Genomic DNA, 21,359 nt, shown 5'->3' on the forward strand with positions numbered 1-21,359 from the left:
AGCCACAATACCATGCACAATATCTGCAAGCTGCAGCATGGTGTATTTAGCAACATCAGTTCATTGCATTTGAGAGCACACATGGTAGGATGGGATATTGTTGCAGATTAGTTGTTCAGTCAATATTCAGTGGAGAATTAACATAGCAGCATCAGCAGTTTTTTCCATGGGAGCAACCAGATTTGGTGGGGGCTAGGTTAAAAATCGAGGTTGGATGGTTATCATGGACAGGTCTGTAATCTATATCCGTAACAAGAGTTAAAAGCCTTACCCAACACACATAAATCTACTGACTGGAGTTACCTCCCTTGCTTCCTGCTTTTACATTTTACACTTCATTTACCAAAAGGAGTTTTGTCTATTAATTGCTTGGATAATCTCAACTGATCAAAGTTGTTCAGCTCACTGTATTACATATGTAGGACCCTATCATATTTGTAATCAGTGTCTAATCTATTATTTTACATTAATTACATAGGCTTTAATATTCAAAATCAGTAAAGTTCTAAAGTAACAGCTGCTTTAATTAATAGCAAGCATTTCACTTAGCAACATTTCAATTATAAGGCAGAATTTCTCTTATAATTAAAACTCAAGACATTTTCATAACAAAATTTCAAAAGTAAATTAACAACTGTAGATTTCACTGTTGTCATTTCTTGAAATCCCTATCCAACTACGAGTAAGATAAAATTAATTTAAAAGTTAATGGGAGAAAACGAAGAATAATTAATGGTAAATACATACATGCATACATACATACATACATATGAGGGTATGCTGAAAAGTTCCTGGCTTTGGGCAAAAAAAAAAATACAGGAGGATCAGTTAATTTTATTGAATATATTCCCTTCTCAGATTCACGCATTTATTGCAGCAGTCCTGTTTTTCTATGCCCTAAAAAAGAACTCCAAAGGTTGGGCCTCCAACCATGCCTTTCATGATACCCTTAAAATCCAGAACTTTTCAGAACTCCTTCATACATAGATTCTCTTTGCTTTCGGCCCTCAACTCCTTGATAGAATCATAAGGAGTACCATCATGACGTATGACACGTCTTGGACATCTTTCTAGGCCTGACAGAATCCATCCCTCTCCAGGTATTCAGATCTAATCTTTGTGGGATGCAAACCTAGGGTGTATAGCACCGGAATAATTACCACTAAGCAACTTGGTCAATGATTTAACTGTATCTATTGGCTGTCTATACACACACACACACACACATCCATTGAGGTATCATACTTAATGTATATACACTGTTAAAAGGCCATTTACTGCAGTATTTGTCTTGACATCACATCTCTTATTGACTTGTTGTGTGAAGAAAATAATGAATATCAAAGAAAGATCAAAATTAGCCCCAGCAGTGGCTATCAAGAGTGCAAGATGCACTCTTGCACATCTTGGCCATTTTAGGCATTCTCAGTAGTGCATACTTGCAGCCAACCACATGCTCAGATGAGAATTCATCATCTCTGATACAGGAAAAAAAATAATATATATATAATTTTCAGTCTTTTATCTTTTACATGTTTAAGTTATTTGACTGCTACCATGCTGAGGCATCACCTTGAAGGATTTTAGTTGAATAAATCAACCTGGGGACTTTTATTTGTTTTTAAGCCTGTACTTGCTCTTTTGAGCTCTTTTGCTGGATCACTAAGTTACAGGGTCATAAACACACCAGCACCATTTGTGAAGCAATGAAAGGAAACAAACGCAGATATAGAGACACACACACATAGATATATGCATATGTACATGTCATATATTTATATATATATATATATAATATATATATATATATTAGTTGAAATTTACAGAAAAACAAAAGATGAAGACAGGAATAACAAGCAGGTGTATTAGTGTGACGCTTGGGAAAGTGAGGAAGTCTTTTATGTTTCAAGCCTATGCTCTTCAACAGAAAGGAATAAGAGAAAATAAACATAAAGAGAATTTTAACAAAACATGTGAATTTAGCAATCAAGCATATGTATGTATATATATATATATATATGTATAATAAAGGCTCCTAAATAAGGAAGCAAGTGCTAGAAACACAAAGAGGGATAAATGTCTAATTGACTAATTCGTCTTTTGTGCTAGGCCACTGGTAATAATAACTTATGTTATTACCCTTTTTAATTATGTATATATATATATATGTGTATATATATATATATATATACATATATATATAGTTATATATATAACAAAGTGAAGTTGTAAGGTACCCTTTCATATATATATATCTACATATATGACAGGCTTCTTTTTCGGCCTGAGGCTATAGTAGAAGACACTTACCCAAGGTGTCACACAATGGGACTAAACCAAGAACTATATGGTCAGGAAGCAAGCTTCTTACCACACAGCCACACAGGCACCTCATTCATTCGTTTAATATATGTCTTCCCAATCTAGCATGGTTTACATAGAAGTACAAAGAGGCAGGATTTTTGCAGACAAATGCACTTACTGATACCAAGCCCTGTCTGTTTTCAAGTAAGGAATTTTTATTCCAGAAGAATTTTGGAAGCACAGAACTACCTCAAGATTTGTTAACCGGAAATATCAACAAGGTTCACTGGATGCAACCCAAACACAAATAATGTCATCACTAGCTATATCCACATTGAACAAAAAAATTGTCATAGAATTTACTTGGTTGATTTGCCTTTAATCACTGCTTGGAGTTTCCATAATTCCAGTCTCTTCAAGCAACAAAAATCTGTCAGCTGAAGGAACATGGAAATGCTGAGTAAAAGTGGAAAAGACATCATCCAAGTAAATGATATAATTATGCTCTACAGCCTGTAGTGAGTACTACATCTGCCACTTGTTATAATAGAAAAAAATAAATGTGTTTGTCTATGTGTATGTATATATATGTGCATGAGTGTGTGTATATATATATATATATATTATATATATATATATTTATACACACACATTCTCAGACATCATGTATGTTTGTGTGTGTGTGTGCGCACACACACACACATATATATATATATATATATATATATATATATATATATATACAATTATATATATGTGTGTGTGTGTGATCATTTTTGTAACATATACAGCACATACATACACACAAGCTTTCATTATTATTATTTCAAGTAATATTTTTTTATTATATGTGTATGTGTGTATCTATCTATCTGTCTATCTATCTATCGAGCTATATATATATATATATATATATATATATATAAAATGAGATAGGGGTTGAAAATTCAACCCACCATGGGATAATATATATCCAATATACTGCAAGATAGGTACCCAACAAATTTAATACATAGATGTTAACAATTGTCAAACAATCAGTTCATCTATTGCATTATATGGGTAATGACTGTCCTCACTGCCGAAACAGCTGTCAGTTTTGATTTATTTGCATATTATATTTGAAAAAAATTTTTTACTTATATCTCTTTATCTTTTTACTATTACTGTATATCTCATTTCATTTTATGTATTGCTTTTACTCATATGTAATGGTGTATTAAGTATGGATTGAGTATCATCGGATAGTTGATGTTTTACTGATTTAAGTATATTTCTCCATTCTCTAATTTTGTAGTATATATATATATATATATATATATATTATATATATATATATATATATGTATGTATGTATGTATGTATGTATGTATGTAGATATATATATATATATATATATATATATATATATCATATGTATGTGTGTGTGTGTGTGTGTGTGTAGCTGTTTTTTGTTTTTGCTTTTTTTTTTTTTTTTGAAAGATGAGGATAATGTATTTGAAGATGTTTGAAAATATTCCATTACATATTTCAGAAACATTCTACATTTAGAACTGCACATGTGCTTGATGTATACAGCACGTGACTTGCCAACTTGTGACTTCTATGACACACATTAAATATTCAATAATGATTTCTTATTCAATAATACACGTGGTGCATCTACAGCTGGTGCTGCTACCACCACTGCCGCCACTTTAGCTGCCATTGCTGCTGCTGCTGCCACTACTATATTAGTGTTGCTAAGAAACATTTCAGAATTAGATGATGTATTTATTCATAGTATATTTAATCAGGAATATTCTCTATGTAAAAAAAAATGATAAATAATTTAATTCATATTTAAAAATTTTTTTTTTGTTTTAATCATTCAACTGCTGCCATACTCTAGCACAATCTTGAAGGGCTTTTTCCTTAGTTGATCAAATCAATCCCAATACTTATTTTAAGCCTGGTTGGCGTTTATTTTGTCAGTCATTATTTCCTGAACTCCTTACTTAAGGAGATGTAAACAAACCAACACCAGATGTCAAGTGCTGAGAAACACAGACACAGACACATGCATGCACGTACACACACACACGCATGCACGTACACACACACACACACATTTCAATGGGTTGCAATGCAGATCCTGTACACTATAGATCTCTATTGCAATCAGACCTGGACATAATGCAGCAGTGGATCATGGACTGGCAACTCAAGCTGGCTGTGGACAAATGTACCACCATGCATCTACTTACTCCCTCCACAACACTAATCTCAAAAAGTCTTCGTGTGAACGTGACCTGGGTGTTATTGTCGACAGTGATTTACGTTGGGCAAAACACATTGCTAAAATTGCCAAGAAGGCTGAGGGTGTGTTGGCATTACTCACCAAGTCCTTTGTGAGCCGCTCTCTGGCTATCTATCTGTGGCTTTATATAGCTATGGTGCGACCTCACCTGGAATTTGCATCACCGGTCTGGAACCCCTATCTTGCTCAGGATATTAATCGTCTGGAAGCCGTTCAGCGACGTGCAACCAAAAGAATACCCTCCATCAGGCATTTGCCATATTCTGAATGCCTTACTTCCCTGGGCATGGACACATTGAAACTCCAATGTCTGGCAGCTGACTTGGTAGACACCCATAAAATTATCAACCATCTTACAAACAATAACTCTGAGCACCTTTTCAAACTCCACCTGTCTAACACCCGTGGACATATTTACAAAGTCAGAAAGCAGCACAGCTCCCATGACTTTCGGAAACATTTTTTCACGCTGAGAGTTGCTGAAGCATGGAACAAACTGCCGGCATCAGTTGTTAGTTGTCGGAGCACTGCATCCTTCAAAACTTCCATGCTTTCTGAGATTCGCCAACACTACACCTGATTTTCTCCCCTCCATACACACGCAAGCATGTATCTGACTCATACATTGTTCGCTTTCCAGACATTTGTACATTACTGCATATACTTTATACGCACTTTCTGACAAGTTGTGGTGCACCTGAGCACTGTATACAATAATTTCATTATTATCATTATTATTTCCAGCTAACAAATTCGCTCAAAGACAATGGTTGACTGAAGCTATAATAAAATACTTTTCTAAGTTACCAAGCAGTGAGACTGAACCTAAGCCCATGTAATAGTGAAATGAACTTCTAAACCACATAGCTTTACCATTATAAAGTAAATCATACTTCTCTTTTGTGAAACATACCCATGTTTGTTAGCAGGAAATAGTGACAACTACAGTAATGTTTCTGTCTTATTGCACCTCATCAACATAGCATAGTCTTCTTCAGCTTGCTTTGATCATTGATGATAGTTTTTACATGCAGAAAAAGAGTTACAAAGTTTTTTTGGCCAATAGTAATTTGCATCTTTTATGTTGTATCTTTTGTTTCAGTCACTGGTGTGTGGCCATGCTGGAGCTCATCTTGAAGAGTTTAGCAGAACAAACTGATCTCAGTACCTTTTTCTTTTAAGTCTAATACTTATTCTTTCAGTCTCTTTTACTGAACAGGTAAGTAACGAGGAGGTAATGAAAGCAACATCAGTTGTCAAGCACTAGTGGGGCAACAACACAAATATATATAAGAAATTAAATAAGTGAGAAGAGAACAAGAATTTATATAATGAATTTCATAAGCTTACAGTTGTTTCTGCTATAAGATATAATGCACTCATACCTTAGTGCTTGTATATCAGCTTATAGTTGTCAGAGTTTCAAAAGTGGGGAAAGTATTTATATATATATATATATATATATACACACACACATACATATATATATACAGAGAGAGTGGAGGAGGTAGTAAGAGAGATAAACATAGGCTTGATATAAATACATTTACATGAATCACAAAAAAGACAATAAAAGTACAGGGTAAGGTCAGAAAATATGTAATTCTTTAACTTGACAGCTGTTTCAAGAAGCCCAAAGTTACATTATAATCATAATTTCAGGCTTTCTGAAACAGCTGTTGAGTTATGAAATTATATATTTTCTGACTCTATTCTGTACTTTTATTCTGTATTTTTTCATTTGCCGTATCAGCTTCATTGAACTTCTCTTGTTGGCATCCTTGACAGCACAAGCTTTGCCCTGGACAAAGTAGTTTAAGTTTAAATCCTTTTGAACACACCCAACTCTCACCTACTCTCTCTCTCATATATATATATATAATATATATATATATATATATATATATATATATATATATGTATATATATATATTTAAAATTTAAAAATTTTTTTTAATTAAAAAATTTATTAATTTTAAATTTTTAAAATATTTTTAAAATATAAAAATTTATAAATATAATTTATAAATTTAAATAATTTAAATTTTAAATTTTATATATTATATTAATTATATTTATTTTTATGTTTTGGCTTATGTTTTTCATTGTTTGATTTGCCTAATAGTGGTTTTATCTCTAATTTAATTTATATATATATATTATATATATATATACACACACACACACACGTAACAGGCTTCTTCCAGTTTCCACCAACCAAATCCACTCACATAGCTTTAGTTAGCCAGAGGTTATAGTAAAAGACATTAGCTAAAGGTGCGATACAGTGGAACTGAACCCAAGACCACATGGTTGAGGAACAAGCTTCTTACACGCATAGCTACATCTAAAAAATTATGCAGTTGATCAAAGATCTGTTCAATCAGAAGGAACTTTGAGCAAAGCCACAACTAACCAATGAAATCAATATTACTATTAGATTTCCTGTTGTGTTTCACTCAAATAAAAACCTTTCTGTTATTAATATTCTCTCATGGATTTCCCTATTCAAATAAATTAGATTAAATATTTGTGGAGTTTCAATCAACACTGTTCAATATCCTTAGGTTATCATCAATTATTAATTACTCTAGTCGATGTTAATTAATATTTTGATTATCAGTCTGTGCTGTCCACCAAAGGGATGTGGTTTTGGTTTAGTGTTTTATTTCTTCTAATATGTAAAGCCTAAGTTCATACCAGTTAAGGCACTTCACTGTTATAGATCTGTGATAGACATTAGGTCATATCAGATACTTATAAATTTATTGATCATTATACAATCAGATAAACACAATAAAACTTAGATACTTTTCCCTTTTCATCATAAATAGTACAAAGCAACAGTGGTAGCTTTTATAGCGTGAAATAAGAGGCTGATAACGGATCTTTTCGGTTTGACCAGCAGTTTTTTCTAGCGGTGTCATATGAAATTGTCACCCATAATTATGACCCTAGTATCAATCTATTGCATTTCAATCTGTTTTAGGGTTAGGGTTAGTTAGGGTTAGGGGTGGGGGGAAGGGTATCTTTTTTTCTTCACAAATGTAAATAAACCCAATCTGTTTCTTAAACGAGGGACATATTCATACGGCACAGAATGTTTTTTTACCTCAATGGACGTCATTGATTGGTTGAAATTGCAGAAATTGAAGAAAAAAAACAACAAATATCTTACAAACTATAGAATTTTCTCAATAAAGCCAAGAGAAATAGATGTTGTATAAACACATTCTACCAGTATACGAAGTTTAAAAGTGTTTAGTTACATGGAAATTATTTTAAAAAACTGCCGGTCAAACCGAAAAGATCCCTGATAACTTATTCACTTATCTTTTCCACTATGACTAATTTTTCATCTATCACTTCTTGTTTTAATAATTGGAGGAAAAGGTACAGTGCCTATGACTTTCACAGACTGTCTCAAACTGGTGGCACCAATGAAGTCGATTTACAGTTTTAACTGTTCTAGTTGCCTGTAAGAAAATCATGAGCAAGGAGGGAATTTCAAAGAAGGATGTAATTTTGGGGAAGAACAATTAGGTGAAGTGTTCAGTGTAATGGACCCCTCATGAAACAAAGTAAAATCTTAATTATTTTCCATTTTCAATGGTTTATTGAACCAACAAGAGCAATATCTGTCAGACATGTCAGCCAAAAGAACTTTTCAAGATCATATGCACACAAAGTGGCTCATTTATCACCAGAACACACAAGTAGCTAGGAACATAGGCTCATGCTTATATACTGTGTGCATATGCTAAAACTATAATACTTATTGCTCATTCACTTTCAACAAGATTTACCTGAATGAAAACACACACCATACAAATGTCATTTTCCTGTTGTGTAATCATCATATAAGCTCCACTTAAGTTTTGCACATCATGCGCACACAGTGTGTTTCTGTCATAGTCCCTTTTCTGATTCATTATTTGTAACTGGGGTATATTTATATAATCATTTGGTTTTCGCTACTTTTTGTTTTGTTTACATGTTTATGTGAAGGTGCATGGCTTAGTGGTTAGAGTGTCGAGCTAACGATCATGAGGTTGTGAGCTTGAATCCCGGACTGGGCTGCATGTTGTGTTCTTGAGCAAGACACTTTATTTCACGTTGCTCCAGTTAACTCAGCTGTAGAAATGAGTTGCAATGTCACGGGTGCCAAGCTGTATCGGCTGCTGCCTTTCACCTTGGATAACACTGGTGGCATGGAGAGGGGAGGCCGGTATGCATGGGCGACTGCTGGTCTTCCATAAACCACCTTGCCCAGACTTGTGACTAGGAGGGTAACTTTCTAGGTGCAATCCCATGGTCAGTGTTGTGACCGAAGGGGGTCCCGACCAACCGACCTGACATGTTTATGCTTACCAGTTGCAGCTTTCCAGCAACCTTGAGTTTTAACCCTTTAGTATTTAAAATGGCCATATCTGGCCCAAGTATTTTACCTTTTTTATGTTTAAACTAGCCAGATCAGGCTTCTCAAATCTACTTCACAATGTCATACAATCATATTACCAAAATCTCAAAGCTACCAGATGATGCATGAATAATTAAAAGTAATGTGAATAAATGAGAATTAGCTTTGAGAGAATAATCTGAATGCAAAAGGGTTAATGTAACAGCCCTCGTGCAGTCAAGATGAAGATTTGGTTGTTCAGTTTTTCACTGGTTTATTAGGACCAATGAGACAGCAGTCTCTTCCTGCCATCCATTGACTATATAAACAGACCTCAAACCTTCTTGTTTTTCTTTTGTTTTTTGTTGGGTTTTTTTTTGGGGGGGGGGTAGCTCTCTGTCAGAGTAACAGACCAGTGGAATTGGCTGTTGTTTACTTGCTCATATCCATATATTCTACAAATGCAATGTGCAAGAGATATGATGCAGCAAAGATGATGAAAATGTAGATGATCCAATGGAAGTATAGAACTTCCTAGTTGTGAGAAACAAACAATTAAGAAAGAAGAGGATGTGAGGAAACAACAGTATGTTCGAGCCAATGATTGTAGCAAGCTAGTGTGTTAAGCTTGAACTGATGAACCAAATACATATTCTTTCTGTTTCATAAATGCCATCTGTATCATCATCTGATGTATATGAACACGATTCTATGGGTTACACTTGAGATTTTGTAAAAAAGTAAAAAAAATTTTATGAGAATTGAAACATTTTCTAACCCTGAAAAGAATCCTAGTCCCTGGAATGTTGTTTTGGAAACAGACTAAATATCTGTTGAGACGCTATGATGAAAAAGTATCCATAACTTGCAAAGATGAAAATCATATTTTGATATTTACAATGAACAATCATATTTTTTCTTTAACACCATCTTCATTATCATCATATATTTTTCTGTACCACCATGAGTTGAACTGATCTAGTTATCCTTTACATTTTGCTTTTTTATATACTGAATATTCATTCGTATATTTGACCCTCAGTGAAACTAAGTTAAAAAAAATAATATTTCTTAAATTTAGGTTTTTATTCTAGATTTGTATCTACTTTCCCAAGACTTTCATAAATTCATTAAGAGTGATATTTTTGTATGAAATTAACTGTGTTATTTATCCATAATCACAGATGTAGTTCAGAGCACACCACCACTATCATCACTCATTACCATAAGGTACTGTTCACTCTTGGTAGCATGCCCTATACCATCTCAGTCTTTCTGTTGTTGTTCTTATACATTTATTTCATTTTAATTTGTTAATTCTTCATATTGCTTCATTGTGTTAAAGAATATGTCTATAAATTTTTAACCAATGCTGTGTGCAAGTGATAGATGTGAATACCTTGTTTTTACATACAATATCTTTATGTATGGATAGAGGCAGATCAGCCAGGCTGGTTTCAAGCTGGTTTCAGCAACTGAAAATCCTTTGACATTGATTATAAACCAACTATTACTAATGGCTTGAATAAGTTTCATAGATCAATTTGCATATCTAATGCATTCTTGGCAGTTTGATTAATAATTTATTAGTGTCACCTATAATAATTTATTATTATTAATTGTAGTGATTTATTAATTTGTTACAACAGTAATAACACACCAGTAATTCATTCTTGATATTAACCATCCCAGTAACTATTGATTTTGCCTTCTAATAGCAGTCTCTGCAAACTCATATTTTCTAATAAAATACCCAAAATATTTCAGTGTTTTAGTCACAGCAAACACTAGTTAAATTCTCTTTTACCCTAAACACTTGGTGAGTATGAGTGTAAGTACCCCATCATTCTAATATATGGTTTAGATGCCCTAGACATTCCTCATATGTTTATCATTTATTACCAACTTACATTTTACTTTTTACCGAAACCTTCTTCTAATTTTAAATTTCCTTTGTACAGAATATGAAACATATCTAATCAGTGTTCATAGTTCAATTCTGATACCTGATGGAGTTTACAATTTATGCCAACTTCCTTAAACTTCCTCCATGCATTTCATACATTAATCAATGGGCCTAATTTCAAACTAACTAGGTTATTTAAATAATAACCCTTTAGCGAAAACATTACAGCAGCTCCCACATTATTGCTTTGGTTGCTCATAGTGCATCAGTATATTTATCTATTTGTAATTATGCTATACCTCTTGTGCACGAACAAGGTAATATTGATTATTTTTGTTTTCCTACTTCATTCCAATATACTGATCAAGGTCATTTTCTGAAATTTGAACACGAAGCTCCAAGAAATAATTAATACCTTATTCATTTTAGTGTTTACCTTAAATTGAGTCAATTCTTTCATATCCTGCAATTTATTTCACAATTACATTACATCTTCTGGCTTAGTGGGACATTCTTATAGAATTCATTCTCAACAACTTGAAAGAAAAACTAAGGTTAGCACATTCAATTCTTCAGACTGTTATTCACACCTATCTCATAAGCCATATGACAGGTGAGTAATGAAAAATGAGAGAAACTATCACGTACAGTTTTTAAGACAACTAATTGAAGTTACATTTGTTCTTCACTAAATATATCTTTTGCAGCTGTCTTACTACAAATAGAGAGAAAATCTGAAGATTTCAATATATTAGCTCTCATGACAAATGTCACAATCTGAGGAATTTTTATGTTGGCTGATCAGTCTAAATCTATTTACCACTAAATTATGAGGGACAGCTGCTGGTGAAAGAGCAAGTTTCCTAGTGAGAATTCTACACTGTACCAAGCATAATTTCATAATACAAGTTCTAACGTATTAGTAATTTCCAGTTCCGTCAAAATGAAATCCATAAGGTGACTCCCAGCAGCTCAAAAGACAGATGCAAGTATGCTAAAAATATTGGTTAGTAGGTGAAAAAGAATTACTTCCTTTGCTTTGAAGAGGGAAGGGAGTTTGGGGACACACATGTGATAAATATGATGAAAATTAAAGCAAAAATATTACAGTTTTCAGAGATTAAAAGCATAAAGGAAGGAACTATAATGCCAGAAACAAATAAGGCACTGAACTAAATGATTTACTGTAATTAATTGTTTTATTGTGATTCATTTCCAGGACAGTTCAGATTGAGCAGCATTATGATGGTGTGTCTAGAATTACTTTGGCCAATGTGACCATTCAGTTTTAAGCTATTAACGAAGTTTGGTTTTTACTTGTAGTGGTTTGTGTTCAAATCCTTGCTTTTCATAACTTTCAAGTTAATGAATTTAATAAATCAGATATGTGCCAGGGCTCATTCAGCCAACAACAGCCCTCTCCTAGAAATTTGTAAAAATATGGTTTGGAAATGTAATAGGACTTTTTTTTCATTTTTAATCTTTCAGTCAGGAGATAAAGTACTACCAATGACATTTATAAGTTTTCCAAGATTTGGGGAAGGAAGGTGTCTTCAACAGAGAGGACTTGACTAAAAGCACACAAGCACACACCACCAACAGGCACACAAGGTGCCAGTTAGTTGTAATAAAATGGGTAAGCTACTATCCAGATAAGCCATGACAAGATTTGAACTCAGAACACAAAGATGCAGAGCAACATCTTGCTTCCTTGGGCATGGACACATTAAAGCTCCGATGTCTGGCAACTCACTTGGCAGATGTCCACAAAATTATCCATCTTTCCAACAAAAACCTTGGACACTTTTTTGAATTCCATATGTCTAGCACTCATGGACATGCTTACAAAATCAAAAAACAACACAGCACCCATGACTTTCGGAAACACTTTTTCATGCTCTGAATTACTGAAGCATGGAATAAATTACCTCCATCAGTTGTTAGCTGTCAGGACACTACACCCTTCAAAACTTCCATGCTTCCTGAAATTCAGCAACAATACACCTGATGATCCCCATATCTGTTTCTTTTCTTCCTTTGTTTTTAAACCTGGGTATATATAGAGTTGGGAGCTACTAGATAGCAATGACATGGAAGAACAGGGCCATGAGGACAGGATTGGGGAGTGACAGCTAGGCAAGTTCATTATTATCATTATCATTATTTACTTTTAATCTGTATGTTTGTTACAGTCATTTGCTAGGACGTCCTAGAGCAAGTGAAGGATAAGAGATATTAAAATGTGACTGAACACTTGGAGAGGGAAAGTGACAGGAGCAGTAGCGAAATATCTTCATGTAAAACAACACATATATTTAAATTGATAGGGTTTTTCTAAGGATGTGGGCAGTACTTGTCAGCACAATCTTTTGGATTTCCCTGAGACATGGTTCTCCTGGGATATTATCTAGATGTTTCTGACATCTCTTTCTTATCATACCAAAGGCACCCACAATAACAGGAACAGTTCTTGCTTTAAGATGCCATATCTTTAGTATTTCAATTTCCAGGTCCTTATATTTACTTAATTTATTATTATTATTATTATTATTATTATTGTTATTGAGAGAGCAGTGCATGCTATCAAAGTGATCCAGGGGTAAAATTTATGAAACCCAACATATCTATTATGACTACCCGTCTGATTAAGCCCATGCATCACAACCATATGTGCACGACATGGTGAACTCATATCAAGATAAACAGCACTTGACCTTGCAGGTGGGGCCCAATTATAATAATTATTATTATTATTTAAAAATGCTATAAGACAGCTGGTCCAATTTTCTTACAATTCTACTAATCCATTGCTTTGGATTAGTACATATTTATCTGCCCTAAAAGAGTGAAAAGCAAAATTAACCTCAGTAGGATATTAACTCAGAATGCAGAAAGTCAGATAATTTTGCTGATATTGTAACAACTCTGCCATTTCACCATTTTAATGTCTCTATGGTCTGAGATGTATCACATACCATCAGGACTAACTTTATCTTTCTTCTCTGGAACAATAAAATAAATATCTAATATATTGGATTCAAATAAATCACCTATAGATTTTCCTTTCAACAACTGGCTTCATGCTTAAGTAAGAATTAAATATTAAAATTTATATTTTATGAATAAAATGTAAATGTAAATACAATAGTCAATCTATGAGTGACTATATTTATAAAATATAATGGAGAATTAATAATGGTGATTAAATTCTAATTTATAAAGGATTAAATTATTAATTTTGAAATAATTTTGGATTGCAATCACAATACATGTTAGGGTGTTTATATTTAAGTGGGTTTTCTTTTGTTGTTATCTTTTAATGTAATTTACATTTAAAATAATTTACTTCTTTAGAGAAATACTAGAAAAGAACTGCAATCGACTAATGAAGTAGAGAAGTAAATTTGATATGCAATGTTTCAATGTCTGACAAGGTTATCTTTTTGAAATACTGGAACAATAATCTCACATGTTCTTTTGACTGTAGTCTGTTGGATATTTACCAAATGACAATGAGAATTGTATATTTTTTTGTATGAAAGCAAAAGAAACATAATCCTCATCCACTATTCATAATCAACGATTACAAGGATATAGGAACAAATAAGATTACATAAAGCAGTTTCTATATTTTTTCAGAATTTCTTGAATGATTATTTTTCATCGGTTGAATAGGCAAGCAAACCAAGGCAACTGGACAAATATGAAACGATATTTATAGCAGGTCTAGGAGCAAAATATAATTAATCCATTGAATAAGAAATGTCAAAAGATGGGGGTTGGAAATTAGTAATAATAAGACAAATGAGATTTATATAAGCATAAAGGTGTAACTAAAGTAACTATTGAGTGAGACTATGAACTAATAAATATGAATAACTTCATACTGAATGAGCTTCAATAGACCAACAAACCTTCATTTTAACTGCAGAAGCAACTTGCTTATACAGTGCAATGGGCAAGAGTATTCTATCACCCCAATGCCTTGCAAATGAATTTGGCAAATGAAAATTGTACTAAGTCCATAGTATGTCTATTCATTTGTATGTATGTATATTTTTACTTTAATTCTTTTACTTGTTTCAGTCATTTGACAGCGGCCATGCTGGAGCACCGCCTTAGAGGGTGTTAGTCAAAGAAATCAACCCCAGGACTTATTCTTTGTAAGCCTAGTACTTATCTAATTATTCTTTTTTTGCCAAACTGCTAAGTTACGAGATATAAACACACCAGCATTGATTGTTGAGTGATGGTGGGGTACAAACACAGACACAAACACACGCAAATATATACATATATATACAATGGGCTTCTTCCAGTTTCTGTCTACCAAATCCATTCACAAGACTTTGGTTGGCCCAAGGCTATAGTGGAAGACATGTGCCCAAGATTCTATGAAGTGAGACTGAACCCAGAACGATGTGGTTGGGAAGTAAGCTTCTTACCACATAATGTGTGTGTGTGTGTGTGTGTGCATGCGCACATGTGTGTGTGTATATATAACTAATAGGAAATGGAAGCATGGCGTTCAATTAAATAATAATATAAATAATATATACATATGAATATACATTTATTACATATGTGGGAAATTCTGTCTGTGGGTGTGTTTGTGGAGCTGTTAGCTAACTCCTCCCACACCGTTTTATAGATTTTGATGAAACTTGACACGTAAATAGAATTCTCGTGTGGAAACCTCATGGCATACTAAGATAGTTGAAAGAAAATCGATAATAGGGCCCCTAGAAGGGATTCTTATATATATCTAATATATTTTAATTTATAAACCAAGGGAAAATAACCCATTCGCCCCTGGAAGCGATCCTTATATATAGCCAAGAAAGATAACCCATTCATTTTCCTAAATTATTTGGTAAAATACATCACTTAGAAGCAGCGCTATGGATGTACCAGCATACACGAGATTGCAACATGGCCAACCTCACACACTTCTCATGAAGGAGCTTCATGAGACCACTGCTGAGATGCTTCCAAAAATAAAAAAAAGAAAAAAGAAAAGCCGTTGGAAAATCAATTATAGCAGGAATGCCATCTAAGAATATCTGAAGAAGGAATTTTATTCTGAAATATCATATCAGACTATGGATGACTAAATTACAACAGGTATATAGCCCATTGTTTGTATTATAGTGCATTGTTGTACCATTCAAAACTTTTTATTCTTTACACACACACACACACACACACATATATATATATATATATATATATACATACAGGGTACGGTGAATAAATTGCTGTCTAAAGTATGCAAGACGAAAAATAACACTGACATCTCATTTTAACAACTTGTGTACACAGTGAGAGCTAGCAGTAACCTTCATGAGACAGTGCTCTGAGTGACATTGCTGTGTTTATCCTGCAAGTTGTGAAATTTGTATTTTTGTGAATGCTGTAGTCTGCAATTTTGCCATGGACATGAACAAAGAGCTAATGTGAAATTTTGCGTTAAACTTGGGAAGTTTAAGAGACATTGAGCTTGCTTCAACAAGCTTATGGCAATGAGGCAATGGATCATAAGCAATGTTTCAAGTGACATGGGCACTTCAAAAGCAGAAGAACATCCCTGGAAAATGATGAGCGACCCGGAATACCTGCCACGAGCATCAACACCAGAAATGTTGTATTGTGCCTTGGTCCAGAGCAAATTGCAAAAGGTCCTCGACTTGTTTATTGAAAATGACTTCCAGGCCAGATTCCAAAAGCGACAAGAACAGAGACTGGTGTATGGTGTGCAAAGTGACTATTTCAAAGGAAATGGTGTTTAATTTTTTAATTAAACATAACTAGTCTGGCAACTTTTGGTACCACTTCATGTATATATATCTACACACACACACACACATATACATATATATATATATATATATATACATATATATATATACATATATATATACATATATATATACATATATATATATATATATATAGATATATATATAGATATATATATAGATATATATATATAGATATATATACATATATATATATACATATATATATATATATAGAGAGAGAGAGAGAGAGAAAAAGAGGAGAGAGAGAGGAGAGAGAGAGAAATTTGATGAGAGGGAAGAGAACATAGGGAGTAACTAGGAATTCCTGTGGGACAGCTTGCTGAGTGCCACAGACCAAAGAAATGGGCTTGGAAGGACTGGAAGAGTGAGGGTAGCAGGGAACTATCAGATAGCCAGGAGGAAAGCTAGGAAGCAGGTATATCTAGCCAAGTGAGAAACAGAAAAATTTTTGCCAATGTTCAGTGATGTGAGGACCAAAGAACTGAAGTGTTTCAGATTGCAAGACAGTATGGGAGAGAACATCTTGATGTCATAGGAGAGAAATGTGTCTGCATGGATGATGGTGCACTTGCATTAAATAATTCAGCAAAGAAAGAAGCTTGAAAATGCCGTTATGAAAGACTACTGAACGTGGAGAATGAATGGGAGAAAGAGAGTCTGTTGAATGTGGACCCATTTGAGGGGCCAACTACCTGAATTGACAGTACCTTGGTAAATAAAGCAATTAAGGATATGAAGACGGAAAAAGCCCCCGGTCCATCAGGAATCACCACTGAGATGTTTAAAATATCTGGCAGTGCAGGTTATGGTCTAGTCACCCATATTATAAATCAGGTGGTCCACAAAGGAGTCGTACCTAATGACTGGTGTAGCAGCACCATAGTCAACTGCTACAAAGGTAAAGGTGATGCCTTAGATACAAGTAATTAAAGAGGTAGCAAATTGTTGGATCAGGTAATGAGAGTTACAGAGAGAGTCATAGCCCAACTAATTAAGGAGAGAGTTAGCTTAGATAAGATGCCGTTTGGTTTTGTACCAAGGAGAGGTATCACTGATGCTATATTTCTGGTAAGAGAGCTGCAGGAAAAATAACTAGCCAAAGATAAAGCTCTGTGCTTGGCCTTTGCTGACTTGGAGAAAGCCTTTGACAGGGTCCCCGATCCCTTATCTGGTGGTCAATGAGGAAACTAACAGAGGTTGTTAAAATGAGAAATCCCAAGTTTCATTAAATGGTGAGTATTCATAATAGTTCAGAAATTTGAGAGAAGTATACAATGGATAGAATATAGACAATTTGTCTAGGCAAAACTTAAAGGTTTTTGAAAGAAGCTATAAAACGAGATCCATAAGAGATATTAGCAGACTAACAAATCAAGATACATAAGCACATGCTCATACATGTATAAATACACACACATATACATATCACACAAGTACATATATGTTTTGGTACAGATATATACATCTATACACAACACATGTGTATATTGAAAGATAAGCATGTGTGTACATAGGCATGCATGCACACACACATGCATAGACACACACACATGCACATGCACACACACATACACACACATGCACAAACACAGACACACACATGTATATAGACAGAGTGACCCAAAAGACACTAGACCATTTCAAAATATAATAACCCTTTGGTTTATTAAATATTCACATTTATTCTTCTATAAATAACTAGCAGTAAACCCCATCGTTGACTGGGTAATTATTTTTTACTGTTTATCAGGAGCCACATTGAGTGTATTATTATTATATGTATAATTTACTCCTCCTGTATGTGTATTTTTAGAAGAGAAAATTATGTAATAATTGACGTAGAAGAAAGATCGGATCTTTTCGGTTTAAACGGTAGTTTTTAACATAATTTCTAGGTAACTAAAAAATTTTAAACTTCATATGCTGGTAGAATGTGTTTATAAAACATCTTTATCTCTTGGCTTTATTGAGAAAATTCTATAGTTTGTAAAATATTTGTTTTTTTTCTTCAATTTCTGCAATTTCAACCAATCAAGGATGTCTATTGAGGTGAAAACATTCTCTGCCATATGAAAATGTCCCTTGTTTAAGAAACAGATTGGGTTTATTTACATTTGTGAAGAAAAAAAGAGATGCTTCCCCCCACCCCTAACCAACCCTAACCCTAAAACAGATTGAAATGCAATAGATCGATACTAGGGTCATAATTACGGGTGACAATTTCATATGACACCGCTAGAAAAAACTGCCGTTCAAACCGAAAAGACCCGAAAGATGAATATCATCCTTTGTTGGCTATCTGCAAGTCTGTCTGCAACACCTTGTGTTGTTTCTTGCACACGATGTGATGCTTTTCGAAGACAATCAGCTGCAAGTCATGCATGTCTTTCATCTTCGTTTTCTGCTGCACATCATGTATCTCTTTGATTTTCATCTCTGCTGCACATTGAGCTGCCATTCTTTGTTTGCTATCTGCAAGTCATGCATTTCGTTGATGTTCAGTATCAGATGCACATTGAGCTTTCTTTCTCTGTCACTGATCTGCAAGCTGTGCGTGTGTCTCATTGTCATTTTCTGATGCACATCATGCATTTGTTTGGTGTTCATTTTGTGACAGTTTTTTCTTATGAGACATTTCTTTTTTTATAATAAATAACAGTAAGTAATAGTGAAATGGAATTTGGAAGCTATGTTACAGTAATGCAAGGAAAATAGGTATATCATAGAGAAGAGCAGCTTAAAGGAATGAGAAATGTTTTTGATAAGGAATATCAGTAAGTTGTAGTGAAATGAAAGTACAAATGATGTGTGAATATCAGTAAGTAATAGTGAAAAGAATTTACAAATGCTGAATGGTATCAGTGTTTTTGCTGAAATTCCTGTGTTATATTACAGGAACACAGGGCAAGGCGTTGTGTGGTTGTCTTTTTGTTGGTGTGTCGGTGATATTCGTTTCACTGTGAATTTGTGTGTGTGCATATGGCTTCACTGTCAGATTGTCTCTGCTTATGTGAAAGAAATTTGTACATTTATATCTGAACAGAGAAGTTAGAAAAATAGGAATATCTGAAACATGAACGAATATACATATGTGTGTGTGTGTGTGTTCTTTTAGAGAGAGAAAAAGAGAGAGACAGACAGATAAAAAATAGTGGTACCATTTCTTTAGAGTTCTGCACTGCTGGTGTAGGTGGACAAAACACTCACTCTTATAATTTTCTTTTATCTTTTCTTTCATTTCACCTTTTACTTGTTTCAGTCATTAGATTGTGGTCATGCTGGGGCACCACCTTGAAGAATTTTTAGTTGGACGTATTGACCCCAGAATGTTTTTTTTTAATTTTTACTAGTGGTAGTGATGAGAGAGAGAGACAGAGATTGACCATATTTAATTGTGCAGAACAGACCATCCTTGAATGAATAAATATATATGGTGTGGTGGTTGTTATTATCTTGAATGCCGACCATTCTCACCACAGGACAATTTCTGGCCAAATAGAAAGAGAGAGAAAGAGAGAGAGAGATTGAAAGGTGTTGATTCTTTGAAAATTTTGGCACTTTAGCTCAGGTCACACCATTATCATCACCATAGTTAAAATGTGTAAGTGGACAAAACACCCAGGCTTATAAATGAGATGGTCTCTCAATTATATTTTGTGGGACAAATAGAAAGAAACTCTCTTTTATATATATAGATAAATACACTTCTTGGAAAATCCTTTTAGTTTTGAAAATCATGTCCCTTCAAATGGCCATCATTTCATTCTTAACAAAGTCGAGCTCTTTCTAAAGAGTGTTCCGTCACCATTTGTAATATTTATTGGCTTATACCTTCAATTTCTTCACCTCAAATTGATGAATGGTCTAAGGTTTGTTATGGTATACTCTGCATTCAGATACTCTCACAAGAAAAAGTCTGGAGTCATTAAATCAGGTGAGCATATAGGTCAACTGAATTTATAGTTTCTTGAAATTATCCTCCTTCCAAAAATTTGCCTTAACAGATCCATCATTGAATGTGCTGGATGGACAATAGCTTCCTCTTGCTACCACCATACCTCTGGGGTGTTGCATCTGCAGAATGCATGAAATGTTCCAGCATGTCCTGATACCTTACTTCTGGGGTGATTAGTGTATTTGCTGCCTCATTCTCAAAGACATAAGGATCAAGAACTCTTTCTACACCCTGCACTAAAGCATTACTTTTACAGGGTGCAGCTCACGTTGGTGGACTGTTCTTGGGTTTCCAGATAATATTTATAATTATTATAAATATTTGATTCTCTTTCTGAAGAATTTTTAATAAGAATTATCTATACATGTTTTTTCTACATGTACAGTTTTATAATTGTTATTAGCAAATGAAACATATGTAATAGTAAAAAAATAAAACCAAACATTTTTTCCACTCTCTTGTTTTGATATGTACATATATTTATAAGTATGAGTATGTATATATGTGTGTATGTTTACATGCATGCATGCATATGTACATTCGTTCGTTCATTCGTACATATGTACGTACGTACATACGTACATACATACATACATACATACATACATACATACATACATACATACATACATACATACATACATGCATACATACATGCTCAGATATATACATAC

At 33.8% G+C, this 21,359-nt stretch overlaps 1 protein-coding gene across 4 annotated transcripts in view; it reads right to left on the reverse strand.

The window, feature by feature from the left end:
- LOC115212841 (espin) overlaps positions 1–21,359 on the reverse strand; it is a 251,507-nt gene that overhangs the window by 165,295 nt on the left and 64,853 nt on the right. The gene's annotated exons all lie outside the window — the stretch shown is intronic.

This window comes from Octopus sinensis, linkage group LG6, assembly GCF_006345805.1.
Source record: "Octopus sinensis linkage group LG6, ASM634580v1, whole genome shotgun sequence".
Classification (NCBI taxonomy): domain Eukaryota; kingdom Metazoa; phylum Mollusca; class Cephalopoda; order Octopoda; family Octopodidae; genus Octopus; species Octopus sinensis.